Consider the following 14,672-nt stretch of genomic DNA (forward strand, 5'->3'; position numbering starts at 1 on the left):
TCTCTTCCCATTCCCGTGTAGCGGCTTTACTACTCTGGCGGAGAAAATTGCGCGGCAGCCCACGCCATTTTTTTCCGCCATTTAACCCTTTAATTTAATAGCTAGAACGGCCAAATTTTGCACATACACACTACTAACATTAGTAGTGTGGAATATGCAAAAAAATGGGAATATGACATGGTTTACTGTATGTAAACCATGTCACATATCATGTCAGGTTTTGGAAGGAGATAGCAAAAGCCGGCAATTGAATTACCGGCTTTTAAGCTATCTCGCGCTGGATGAAATATTATTATATATATATATGTGGCTCACTAACATATATATATATATATATATATATATATATATATATATATTATTTTTTGAGCACATGGATCCCTTGTATATCCGTATGTCGGTTTTGCAAGCCTGCGAGAAAATCTCGCAGTACGGATGCCATACGGATTACATACGGAGGATGCCATGCGCAAAATACGCTGACACACCCTGCCTACGGAGGAGATACGGACCACTATTTTGGGGACTTTTCAGCGTATTACGGCCGTAAATTACGGACCGTATTTTTATACGCTGAGTGTGACGCCGGCCTTAGGCTGAGGGTGCCAATACTTTTGTCTAGCCCATTTTTGGAGTTTTGTGTGAAATGATCAATGTTTTGCTTTTTGCCTCATTCTCTTTTGTGTTTTTTCATTTAAGACAAATTAAATGAAGATAATAATACCAAATAATTTGTGTTTGCAAATCATTTTCAGGAAGAAAATGAGTATTATCTGACAGAATTGCAGGGGTGTCAATACTTTTGGCCATTACTGTGTATGTGTATATATACAGTTAGGTCCATATATATTTGGACAGAGACAACATTTTTCTAATTTTGGTTATAGACATTACCACAATGAATTTTAAACAAAACAATTCAGATACAGTTGAAGTTCAGACTTTCAGCTTTGATTTGAGGGTATCCACATTAAAATTGGATGAAGGGTTTAGGAGTTTCAGCTCCTTAACATGTGCCACCCTGTTTTTAAAGGGACCAAAAGTAATTGGACAGATTCAATAATTTTAAATAAAATGTTCATTTTTAGTACTTGGGTTGAAAACTCTTTGTTGGCAATGACTGCCTGAAGTCTTGAACTCATGGACATCACCAGACGCTGTGTTTCCTCCTTTTTGAAGCTCTGCCAGGCCTTCACTGAGGTGGTTTTCAGTTGCTGTTTGTTTGTGGGCCTTTCTGTCTGAAGTTTAGTCTTTAACAAGTGAAATGCATGCTCAATTGGGTTGAGATCAGGTGACTGACTTGGCCATTCAAGAATATTCCACTTCTTTGCTTTAATAAACTCCTGGGTTGCTTTGGCTTTGTTTTGGGTCATTGTCCATCTGTAGTATGAAACGACGACCAATCAGTTTGGCTGCATTTGGCTGGATCTGAACACATAGTATGTCTCTGAATACCTCAGAATTCATTCGGCTGCTTCTGTCCTGTGTCACATCATCAATAAACACAAGTGACCAAGTGCCACTGGCAGCCATGCATGCCCAAGCCATCACACTGCCTCCGCCGTGATTTACAGATGATGTGCTATGCTTTGGATCATGAGCTGTACCACGCCTTCGCCATACTTTTCTCTTTCCATCATTCTGGTAGAGGTTGATCTTGGTTTCATCTGTCCAAAGAATGTTCTTCCAGAACTGTGCTGGCTTTTTTAGATGTTTTTTAGCAAAGTCCAGTCTAGCCGTTTTATTCTTGATGTTTATGAGTAGCTTGCACCGTGCAGTGAACCCTCTGTATTTACTTTCATGCAGTCTTCTCTTTATGGTAGATTTGGATATTGATACGCCTACCTCCTGGAGAGTGTTGGTCACTTGTTTGGCTATTGTGAAGGGGTTTCTCTTCACCGTGGAGATTATTCTGCAATCATCCACCACTGTTGTCTTCCTTGGGCGCCCAGGTCTTTTTGCATTGATGAGTTCACCAGTGCTTTCTTTCTTTCTCAGGATGTACCAAACTATAGATTTTGCCACTCCTAATATTGCAGCAATTTCTCGGATGGGTTTTTTTCTGTTTTCGCAGCTTAAGGATGGCTTGTTTCACCTGCATGGAGAGCTCCTTTGGCCACATGTTTACTTCACAGCAAAACCTTCCAAATGCATGGACCACACCTCAAATCAACTCCAGGCCTTTTATCTGCTTAATTGAAAATGACATAATGAAGGGATTGCCCACACCTGTCCATGAAATAGCCTTGGAGTCAATTGTCCAATTACTTTTGGTCCCTTTAAAAACAGGGTGGCACATGTTACGGAGCTGAAACTCCTAAACCCTTCATCCAATTTTAATGTGGATACCCTCAAATGAAAGCTGAAAGTCTCAACTTCAACTGCATCTGAATTGTTTTGTTTAAAATTCATTGTGGTAATGTCTATGACCAAAATTAGCAAAATGTTGTCTCTGTCCAAATATATATGGACCTAACTGTATATATATATATATATATATATATATATATATATATATATATATATATATACGGTACAGACCAAAAGTTTGGACACACCTCATTTAAAGATTTTCTGTATTTTCATGACTATGAAAATTGTAAATTCACACTGAAGGCATAAAAACTATGAATTAACACATGTGGAATTATATACTTAACAAAAAAGTGTGAAACAACTGAAATTATGTCTTATATTCTAGGTTCTTCAAAGTAGCCACCTTTTGCTTTGATGACTGCTTTACACACTCTTGGCATTCTCTTGATGAGCTTCAAGAGGTAGTCATCGGTAATGGTCTTCCAACAATCTTGAAGGAGTTCCCAGAGATGCTTAGCACTTGTTGGCTCTTTTGCCTTCACTCTGCGGTCCAGCTCACACCAAACCATCTCGATTGGGTTCAGTTCTGGTGACTGTGAAGGCCAGGTCATCTGGCGTAGCACCCCATCACTCTCCTTCTTGGTCAAATAGCCCTTACACAGCCTGGTGGTGTGTTTGGGGTCATTGTCTTGTTGAAAAATAAATGATGGTCCAACTAAACGCAAACCGGATGGAATAGCATGCCACTGCAAAATGCTGTGGTAGCCATGCTGGTTCAGTATGCCTTCAATTTTGAATAAATCCCCAACAGTGTCACCAGCAAAGCACCCCTACACCATCACACCTCCTCCTCCATGCTTCACGGTGGGAACCAGGCATGTAGAGTCTATCCATTCAACTTTTCTGCATCGCACAATGACACGGTGGTTGGAACCAAATTTTTACTCATCAGACCGAAGCACAGATTTCCACCGGTCTAATGTCTATTCCTTGTGTTCTTTAGCCGAAAAAAGTCTCTTCTGCTTGTTGCCTGTCCTTAGCAGTGGTTTCCTAGCAGCTATTTTACCATGAAGGCCTGCTGCACAAAGTCTCCTCTTAACAGTTGTTGAAGAGATGTGTCTGCTTCTAGAACTCTGTGTGGCATTGACCTGGTCTCTAATCTGAGCTGCTGTTAACCTGCAATTTCTGAGGCTGGTGACTCGGATAAACTTATCCTCGGTATTAGAGGTGACTCTTGGTCTTCCTTTCCTGGGGCGGTCCTCACGTGAGCCAGTTTCTTTGTAGTGCTTGATGGTTTTTCAGCCTGACTGACCTTCATTTCTTAAAGTAATAATGGCAACTCGTTTTTCTTTACGTAGCTGCTTTTTTCTTGCCATAATACAAATTATAACAGTCTATTCAGTAGGACTATCAGCTGTGTATCCACAACACAACTGATGGTCCCAACCCCATTTATAAGGCAAGAAATCCCACTTATTAAACCTGACAGTTAACACCTGTGAAGTGAAAACCATTTCCAGTGACTACCTGTTGAAGCTCATCAAGAGAATGCCAAGAGTGTGCAAAGCAGTCATCAAAGCAATAGGTGGCTACTTTGAAGAACCTAGAATATAAGGCATATTTTCAGTTATTTCACACTTTTTTGTTAAGTATATAATTCCACATGTGTGTTTTGATACCTTCAGTGTGAATTTGCAATTTTCATAGTCATGAAAATACAGAAAAATCTTTAAATGAGAAGGTGTGTCCAAACATTTGGTTTGTACTGTGTGTATATATATATATATATATATATATATATATATATATACACACATATATATATATATATACATACAGTTGTGCTCAAAATAATACATACCCCTGCAGAATTTTTGCTTTCCTTGCCCTTTTTCAGAGAATATAAATGATTTTCTCCGCTCATGGTTAGTGGTTGGGTGAAGCCTTTTATTGTCAAGCTACTGTGTTTTCTATTTTAACATCCAAAACATCCAAATGACCCTGACTGAACAAAAGTTCACATACCCTGGTGATTTTGGCCTGATAACATGTACAGAAGTTGACACGAATGGGTTTGAATGGCTACTAAAGGTAACATCCTCACCTGTGACCTGTTTGCTTGTAATCAGTGTGTGTGCATAAAAGCTGAGTGAGTTTCTGGTATCCAGACAGACTCTTGCATCTTTCATCCAGCCGCTGACGTTTCTAGATTGTGAGTCATGGGGAAAGCAAAAGAATTGTCAACGGATCTACAGGAAAAGGTAGTTGAACTGTATAACACAGGAAATGGATACAAAAAGAAATCCAAGTAAAACTGTGATTAACAAATGGAAAATCAGGGTTTCTGTAAAAACAAAACCACGGTCAGGTAGACCAACAAGAATGTCGTCCACAACTGCCAGGAAAATTGTTCGGGATGCAAGGAAAAACCCACAAATAACATCAGCTGAAATCCTGGACTCTCTGAAAACTGGCAGTGTGGCTGTTTCAAGATGCAAAATAAGGAGGCACTTGAAGAAAATTGGGCTGCATGGTCGAGTTTCCAGAAGAAAGCCATTACTGCACAAATGCCACAAGGTTTCTTGCCTACAATACGCAAAACAGCACAGAGACAAGCCTCAAAACTTCTGGAACAAGGTAATTTGGAGTGATGAGACCAAAATTGAACTTTTTGTCCACAACCATAAGCGTTACATTTGGAGAGAGGTCAACAAGGCCTATGATAAAAGGACCATCATTCCTACTGTAAAGCACATAGGTGGATCGCTGATGTTTTAGGGATGTGTGAACTACAAAGGCACAGGAAACTTGGTCAAAGTTGATGGCAAGATAAATGCAGCACGTTATCAGCAAATACTGGAGACAAATTTGCACTCACCAGCCTAGAAACTGCACATGAATGTTCCAGCATGATAGCGATCCAAAACACAAGGCCAAGTCAACCTATCATTGGGTACAGCAGAACAAAGTGAAGGTTCTGGAGTGGCCATCTCAGTCTCCTGACCTCAATATCATTGAGCCACTCTGAGGAGATCTCAATCGCACAGTTCATGCTAGACAGCCCAGGAATTTACAAGAACTGGGTGCTTTTTGCCAAGTAGAGTGGGCAGCTTTACCATCTGAGAAAATAAAGAACCTCATCTACAACTATCACAAAAGACTTCAAGCTGTCATTGATGATAGAGGGGGCAATTCACGGTATTAAGAAATGGGGTATGTGAACTTTTAATCAGGGTCATTTGGATGTTTTGGGTTGTCATTATGATTTAAAAAGAGAAAACGCAGTAGTTTGACAATAAATGGCTTCACCCAACCACTAACATGAGTGGAGAAAAAGTTTTGATGTTATCATTCATATTCTCTGAAAAAAGGCCAAGAATACAAAACTTCTGTCAGAGTACGTAAACTGTTGAGCACAACTGTGTGTGTGTATATATATAGGAAAGTTTCTCCATGCTGAGTAGATGTGTAATGTTTACGAGCCCCTATGTTCAATTATCTTTAACAACAACGCAGCCGGGCATCATGCGATATTTCTTGGCACCGACTGAGCTCCGCGCACCAAGTAAAATTCATATCTTACACAAAGAACCAATGGAGAGAATATTCGTGGTCCTATCAAGCATAAAGCCTATAATAGTGTTGTGTGCGTTGATGCTCAACCTCATAAAGTGGAACATTGGAAAGACCGGGCTCATCACTGATTTTTGAACATGCCATTTAAACTTTACACTTTTTCCAACATGAAAGAAAACTTTTGCTTTCAGCCACTTTGAGAAAAAACAGATACCACGAAGGCAAGAGGCATGAAAACACAGGTGGACCTGTACTAAATCTTCTTGTGTGAATCCACCATTAGGCATCATACAGTAGGCTTTAAGTTGGCATATGGAGTCCCCTGCGGCTCTGTTTTCCAGCTCCATCAGCTCAGTCTGGTGGATATCATCTCCTCTGGAGGATGAGTTCCTCTAGCATCTGATGGAGCTATGTCCTGTCTTCTTAATGTACCGTAGGACACCATGCATCTCTCTTTGGTTGCCTCCTTACAACATAGAGCTGTAAAACAGCCATGTGAATGAGGCTTAATGTATATGTGATTGACAGTAGAGTAACCACATTTTTTCACTATTGAAAATTCTAAACTATGAATGGAAAATGCCAATGAATACTTGTAAAGGCATGGAACTCCATCCTCCACCCAACATTCCACCGTCCTCCATGATAGACTAGCTCTAGTCTGTGCAGGACACACAGTACATATTCGAAGACTTTTCTGAACATTGTGTCCATATATGCATTATGCATTATCTTTTTGTGGGGTCAACTTGTGTTACCAATTTTGCTGCTTTTTTCTGCACCCCCTTCCTCCTGTCTTTTTTCCCCGCTCTCCCCAGCACACTGTATATTGTGTAGCACTTATTAGCCACAATTAAATGGACAATATGAGTTTAGTGCCTTCTCCGGAGCCTTCCTCAGCTCTGCTTTGCAGCAAGATGATTAATGCAAATACATATTACTTGAGATAACCATTTAACCACTAATTTAGCCAAATTTATTACAGCAGTTAGAAGCTTTTCTATTCCAGACAGACAGAGACAAGGACACAGTAAGGGGACATGGGGCTGCTGATGACATGCTGCCCCCTCCTGGTGACATTAAGTAACTACCCTCAGCTTGCGGTTTTCTCTAAAAAGATGTGGAACACAGCAATGTAATTTCATGGTTAATTATGTTCCTCTGAACATGCTGCATTGTACAGTGATACGGACTACCATCCTAGCAATGAAACCTCATGCTCATTAATGCATATGTGTCCCACAACATATAAATCTCAATGCAAAGACTCGCCATTAACCATGCGTTTTGCAATGTGCACAAACTCACTTTACTTTGCAGACAATTTTTTCTTTTATTTATTTTGTGTATCTTTTAATGCTCAGTTACCATAATCAGATATGAATGGATCTGTTTCTTCAATCTTCAGGCACTTAAAAGGTTACTGTACCGTCAAGTATCTTTTCAAAATAGGCTGGCTGGTGTGTACATGAAAAATAACCTTCCATCTTGCAATTATATTATTCAGCCTTTTCCCCAGTTTCCCCCTTTGCAGGCTCTGCTATGTTTCCCATACACAACACAGCACACAAAGAGGGATTCCTGCTGTTCATTCCTTAGCAGACAGTGAGAAGCTGCAGCATGAAGGAAATTATAAAGCAGTAGTGATCAGTGTAGATGTGAATCCAGCTTTGGGATGAGATAAAAGACTTGTTGGAAAGCTCAGCACAATCTTTCTGTCTCCATCTGTTTGTTTCCTCACTTCTCTTGCATCTCTCCATACATAGAGTATAATAGGCTCTGTAACCTGACACCTCACCATGCTAGAAGTAGGATTTGAACTGTATTTTCAAAGTGAATAGTGAGTTCAAGTAGCAGGGGATGAATTATCTGATATGTGGGAAAGAAAGCTGATTTCCCCAATGAGATAAGTTACAAAGTTTCTTATATTTGCTTGTACTACTGGTTTATGCAAAGTTTCTTGAAAGTGCAGTTCCCATTTAGACATTCCAGCAAAAGGATGTGCACCTATAATGCCCACTCATTATTTCATTTATTGTATTATTTTTGTTGTATTTTATTGTAGTTGACGCTGACGAATACTGCAGTTCAGCTGTTACTAAAATGAAAAGGAGCTCCACTACATAATAAAAGGAGCTGTGCTGTTCAACTCCATCCAATATTTATCAATCCAGCCACCATGGGACTTAATAACAATTGAACTTTGGGGGTGCCAGGATTCGGACACCCACCAATCTAATGTTGATAACCTATCCAAACCATTTTAAAATGTCATGATTTCTTTCCAGACATGTTTAATATGATATAACCCACCGACAACTAATCCCATATCAGTTTGTACTGCACCTTAGGATACATTCACACAATCACCTGTTGGCTACATATTTGCCAACCTGTGATTATTATTATTATTCGGTTTATAGATGGAAACCAGACTTCTATGCTCACATAACTGTGATTGACTGTTAACATGACTGTTAATACAATAGATCTGTGTGCCTAGAATATCATTTTTCTCGGCAGCACATGTCCTGTTTGCAAAGAATGACGTGCTTCCAAAACTGATCATTTTTAAGCAACCTCATCTGACAAAATGCTCCTTTGTTAGGTAGTTGGCCGGCTATTTTCACTGGCCGTTCTTTGCAATGCTTCTACTCAATATCTGGGAAGTGTAAAGGCACCCCAATTTCTGTACTAATCCCCTGGTTTATTTTTCTGTCTGGTATTCATATTATATATTTGAAACCAAAATCAATAAATGTGTGGCAAGACTAAAGGATATACAATTGTTTATTATTTTAAAAATGAACTTTATGAACTATTAAAAGACACTACAACAAATTGGTGGGTGAGTTAATGAGGGAGCCCCAATTATAAAATAATAAACACAGAGAGCACATGCAGATATGCATAATTATACAAATAGTTAATAAGAAAATGGTATGACATATACATATCCACACAGTAATTCAAAGTGCCAAAACAGAGTAGTTCCCAAAAATGGAATCACTTAAAGAGCGATAGATGCTCACTCGCCAAACACCCAATGCGCGTTTCACAAATGTTTCATCAGGGATCAATATATTATGTATTTCTTAAAGGGAACCTGTCACCCCCCAGGTGTTTGTAACTAAAAGAGCCACCTTGTGCAGCACTAATGCTGAATTCTGACAAGGTGGCTCTTTTAGTTCTGCGTGCTGTAACCGCAGAAATAATAAATTTGTCCCTCATACCTTGAAATAGTGCTGGGGGCAGGTCTTTCCCCCCCTAATCCAGACGCACCACAGCCAGCGCCCAGCGCCAAGAGGCTATGAGTGACGGCTGTGCTGCGTCTGGATTAGGGGGGGGGGAAAGACCTGCCCCAGCACTATTTCAAGGTATGAGGGACAGATTTAAAAAAAGATTATTTCTGCGGTTACAGCATGCAGAACTAAAAGAGCCACGTTGTCAGAATGCAGCATTAGTGCTGCACAAGGTGGCTCTTTTTGTTACAAACAGCTGGGGGGGGGGGGGGTGACCGGTTCCCTTTAACCTCGTACACAGTACATTGTATTATTTTTCTAGCACAGGTTCTGACTTATAGCTCAGAGCAACAAGTCTCCTGTAATGCAGCTTTTCTCAAAATGGAAATCGCACATGATACATGTGTAAAAAAAAAGTAAGCAACCAGTGTGGAGGGATTCCATAATCACAAAGGGATAAATGGGTCCATAAAATCATACAGTTCAAGCTACTAATTTTGGTGGTGCTGTCCAACCATCTATTGTGTATGGTAGCACATGGACTACCAGCAACTGTGTAGGGCAGCACAGTGGCTCAGTGGTTAGCATTGCAGCCTTGCAACACTGGGGTCCAATTCAACCAAGGACAACATCTGCAAGCATTTTGTATGTTCTCCCCATGTTTGCTTGGGTTTCCTCCCACACTCCAAAGATATACTGATAGGGAATCTAGATTCTGAGCCCCAATGGGTACAGTGATGATAATAACTGTAAAGCGCTGCGGATTAATGGCGCTATATAAGTAACACAAATACAGTGGGGCAAAAAAGTATTTAGTCAGTCAGCAATAGTGCAAGTTCCACCACTTAAAAAGATGAGAGGCGTCTGTAATTTACATCATAGGTAGACCTCAACTATGGGAGACAAACTGAGAAAAAAAAATCCAGAAAATCACATTGTCTGTTTTTTTAACATTTTATTTGCATATTATGGTGGAAAATAAGTATTTGGTCAGAAACAAACAATCAAGATTTCTGGCACTCACAGACCTGTAACTTCTTCTTTAAGAGTCTCCTCTTTCCTCCACTCATTACCTGTAATAATGGCACCTGTTTAAACTTGTTATCAGTATAAAAAGACACCTGTGCACACCCTCAAACAGTCTGACTCCAAACTCCACTATGGTGAAGACCAAAGAGCTGTCAAAGGACACCAGAAACAAAATTGTAGCCCTGCACCAGGCTGGAAGACTGAATCTGCAATAGCCAATCAGCTTGGAGTGAAGAAATCAACAGTGGGAGCAATAATTAGAAAATGGAAGACATACAAGACCACTGATAATCTCCCTCGATCTGGGGCTCCACGCAAAATCCCACCCCGTGGGGTCAGAATGATCACGAGAACGGTGAGCAAAAATCCCAGAACCATGCGGGGGGACCTAGTGAATGAACTGCAGAGAGCTGGGACTAATGTAACAAGGCCTACCATAAGTAACACACTACGCCACCATGGACTCAGATCCTGCAGTGCCAGACGTGTCCCACTGCTTAAGCCAGTACATGTCCGGGCCCGTCTGAAGTTTGCTAGAGAGCATTTGGATGATCCAGAGGAGTTTTGGGAGAATGTCCTATGGTCTGATGAAACCAAACTGGAACTGTTTGGTAGAAACACAACTTGTCGTGTTTGGAGGAAAAAGAATACTGAGTTGCATCCATCAAACACCATACCTACTGTAAAGCATGGTGGTGGAAACATCATGCTTTGGGGCTGTTTCTCTGCAAAGGGGCCAGGACGACTGATCCGGGTACATGAAAGAATGAATGGGGCCATGTATCGTGAGATTTTGAGTGCAAACCTCCTTCCATCAGCAAGGGCATTGAAGATGAAACATGGCTGGGTCTTTCAACATGACAATGATCCAAAGCACACCGCCAGGGCAACGAAGGAGTGGCTTCGTAAGAAGCATTTCAAGGTCCTGGAGTGGCCTAGCCAGTCTCCAGATCTCAACCCTATAGAAAACCTTTGGAGGGAGTTAAAAGTCCGTGTTGCCAAGCGAAAAGCCAAAAACATCACTGCTCTAGAGGAGATCTACATGGAGGAATGGGCCAACATACCAACAACAGTGTGTGGCAACCTTGTGAAGACTTACAGAAAACGTTTGACCTCTGTCATTGCCAACAAAGGATATATTACAAAGTATTGAGATGAAATTTTGTTTCTGACCAAATACTTATTTTCCACCATAATATGCAAATAAAATGTTAAAAAAACAGACAATGTGATTTTCTGGATTTTTTTTTCTCAGTTTGTCTCCCATAGTTGAGGTCTACCTATGATGTAAATTACAGACGCCTCTCATCTTTTTAAGTGGTGGAACTTGCACTATTGCTGACTGACTAAATACTTTTTTGCCCCACTGTATATACTTTCTAATGAGAATTAATTAAATAAAAAATCTGCAATTATTTTTGTAGGCACTTCATAAACTACAGGCATAACAAGATTCAAACCAAATAACGGGTCAAATAGAGAATAGATCCATGATAAAAAAATAATAATATTTATTGAATAACAATTTAAAATTCATTTTTAAAATAAGCAGAGATGTCACAGAAAGGGGGGCGCTTAGAGGTGGCAACTAAAACAACAAGAATAGAATATACTGTATGTAATAGAATAAGTAAAATTGTATTGAATTCCAATTCCTTATAAAACAGCAGATTACTAGCACAAGGTAAAATGATGGTTTGGCAATAATACACTAGGTCTTTCAATAGTATGGAGAAATCTCCAATTAGTTCTGTAGTAAAATAGAATGAACAGTAAAGAGGTCCAATCAGATAAAGCATGTATTTGCAAAGTGCAAATGAATAAAATGTAAAGGGACCCAAATATTGATCACACCTTAATATATATCTTGATTTGTAGTACCAATTTCCTGCTGTGATAAAGACAGAGTGATGCCAAAAGTTATAAAGTGTTAAGTGCTGTTTTTTTACCTGAGTGTAAGGAGGCAGTGCGAATTATGCTGGTGGAGGTCACCTCGGCATCCCCTCACCCTGACGCGCGTTTTGCCACCAGCTTCCTCCAGCAAAACGCGCGTCGGGATGATCAGTATTTGGGTGAACTTTAAATTGTTATTCAATAAATATAAATTTTTTATCATGGATCTCTTTTCCATTGGACCCATTATTTGGGTCATATCTTGTTATGCCTTTCTACTGAGAGTACAAGCATGTCACCAGTGCATGGATATGGGAGCAGTCAGGAGAGATACCTATCAGCAGAACAGCAATCATAATTGTATGGCCATCCACTATATCAGAAGACTTAATATTGACTTACCTCCTTCCAGAACAGCAGGATGCAAATCACAGGAGCAAACTGCAAGTACAGCTTTATTTTGACAACTAGAACTGTTGGCCAATTTCAGCTCCAAATCCTGCAGAATTTTACATGCAGCTGTTTACTAAAATGCAGGATGCCAACTCAGGATGGAAACAAGATGGAAGCTGCAGATCATTTACAAAGATGAAATTTAGATATAATATGTGTGAAAATGAGAAAACAATGCTGTGGATTAGACAAGACATCCCGTGGCCAATTTCCTTCTTAATCGGTTTAGAGGACAAAGCTAGCTGCAGATTAGTAACACCAAATGAATACTAGATTTATTTATTATGGCATAGCAACATGGGTGTCCATAGGGAAAAGTCTAATTGAAAAATTAAACCATTTAGAGTGAGAGCATGCTGAGTGGCTGGCCACACACCGACCCAAATTCTGCCCACCCATTGCCATATGATTTAAAACCCTGCTCCCATTTGTGACCCCTTGGGTGGGTAGAGTTTCAGACACATTACCTGTACTAAATCATGTTACATATTTCTGTTAAGCCCATAATATTGTCAAGTGCTTATGAATGATGGTAGTTTCTGATATGATCAAAATGTCTGCAGATTTCAGTAGATTTTTTGTATGTAACCGCTGACCAGTTAAGTGTCAAAATCATAAAAACATCGTTAACTTCATAAACATGATAATGTTTAAGAAAGCGATGTCCAATATTGGGTCAAGTTCTTCAGAAAGGAAGAGTATTTGTACTCTAGGGTCACCTATTGGGGGTAGCAATCCTAAAAATTTATATTCACCCATTAGCAATCCATAACACATGACTTAGAATAAAGTAGTCAAAATAGACACTTCCTTTGCAGACACATGTTTTGGAGTGTTTGACCTTCATCAGTGCAAAGCATCAGATTTGGCTTGGTGAGAGGCCACTGACAGGGGAAAGTTTCTCCTTTTTGGAGGGTGTCAAGCAAGTGTAAATGCTCATCTGGGAAATGAGAATTGCATGGCCTATAAGTCTACTTACTCCAACTTGATGCTCTTCACAAGGCGAAACACTCCCCATTAGATCCCATCAGAGGCTCCTCGCTTAGCCAAAGCAGACCTTGTGCTTTGTGGTCATACAGCAAAATTTGTTAAAGAGTCTATATTGACATTTAGAATTGTCACCCCCAAACGGTGGCACTAGAGTTCTAGTCCTCTTCCTCTCTGAAGAGTTGCATATTTAATTTCTCAGAGGAGCATTGCATGTCCTATAAGTCTCCTTCCACGGGCTTGGCACTGTAGACACAAGGAAGTGTTTGATATGGAATAAGCATGGAAAGCCAGACTTCACATAGCTTGGTAAGTAGCAAAGCCTAATAACGTGGCAAATAGGGAGTGCAATGGCAGTTCTCACAAATAGCCTGAATAGTGAAATGAAAGAGTTCTGCAACAAAACGCTTAGAAGTTATCAGACCTGGGTACAATTTGTCCCTTGCACTAGAAAGGGATCTGTCCAGCATCTGCAGTAGCTCGTTCAGTAGTGTGGCTTCCGGGAACTGGATAATCTTTGGTTCCTGTTAGTGCAATTATGACAATTCTGCAATTTGTCTCTGTACGTAACAACTGCTCAATGAATGTTTTCATCTAGATGTTGGACCGATATCAATGGTGTCTTCCTGGCAGTATACCATTAGCAAAGCCTTCCAAATAAAAGTCCACTTTACTGCATACTTGACACAAAGCTACTTATTCTATATTCACATTGACCTTTTTTTTTTTTTACAAAAATAGATTACATTTCAGTTTTCCATTCATATTTTGTATAATAGGACGAGTGATTGAAACATTTTTGGGAGTTCTACCAATAAAGTTGTAATACTTCGCCATTGCTTGTAGTAATGTTCTACTTCTGCCGCTGGCAACACTAGTGTTGCTGATTTTAGCTGCGGTGTGAAGTATATTCCTCAATGTTTTTTCCTTTATATGACACCATCACTATTTATCACTCTTTCCTCTTTCTCCTCCATCTCTGAAAACCTCTCCCTATGCTGTCTTCACATATTAACTCCCATGGTTTCAGGTCCCCCCAACACCCCACCCCATCTCTCCGACTGGGATTTTGTTCATCTGAGAGCTGTAAATTCTCTCTGACAAGATGAAAAGAAAATGCTGTATTTTCTGGCCGGCTGGAATCCCCCAAAATGAGCCCAGGGATCAAAGCTGCAC

The 14,672-nt window shown here is 40.0% G+C and overlaps 1 protein-coding gene across 5 annotated transcripts in view; it reads left to right on the top strand.

The window, feature by feature from the left end:
* NPAS3 (neuronal PAS domain protein 3) overlaps positions 1 to 14,672 on the top strand; it is a 628,831-nt gene that overhangs the window by 594,952 nt on the left and 19,207 nt on the right. The gene's annotated exons all lie outside the window — the stretch shown is intronic.

This window comes from Ranitomeya imitator, chromosome 1, assembly GCF_032444005.1.
Source record: "Ranitomeya imitator isolate aRanImi1 chromosome 1, aRanImi1.pri, whole genome shotgun sequence".
In the NCBI taxonomy this organism is placed as follows: domain Eukaryota; kingdom Metazoa; phylum Chordata; class Amphibia; order Anura; family Dendrobatidae; genus Ranitomeya; species Ranitomeya imitator.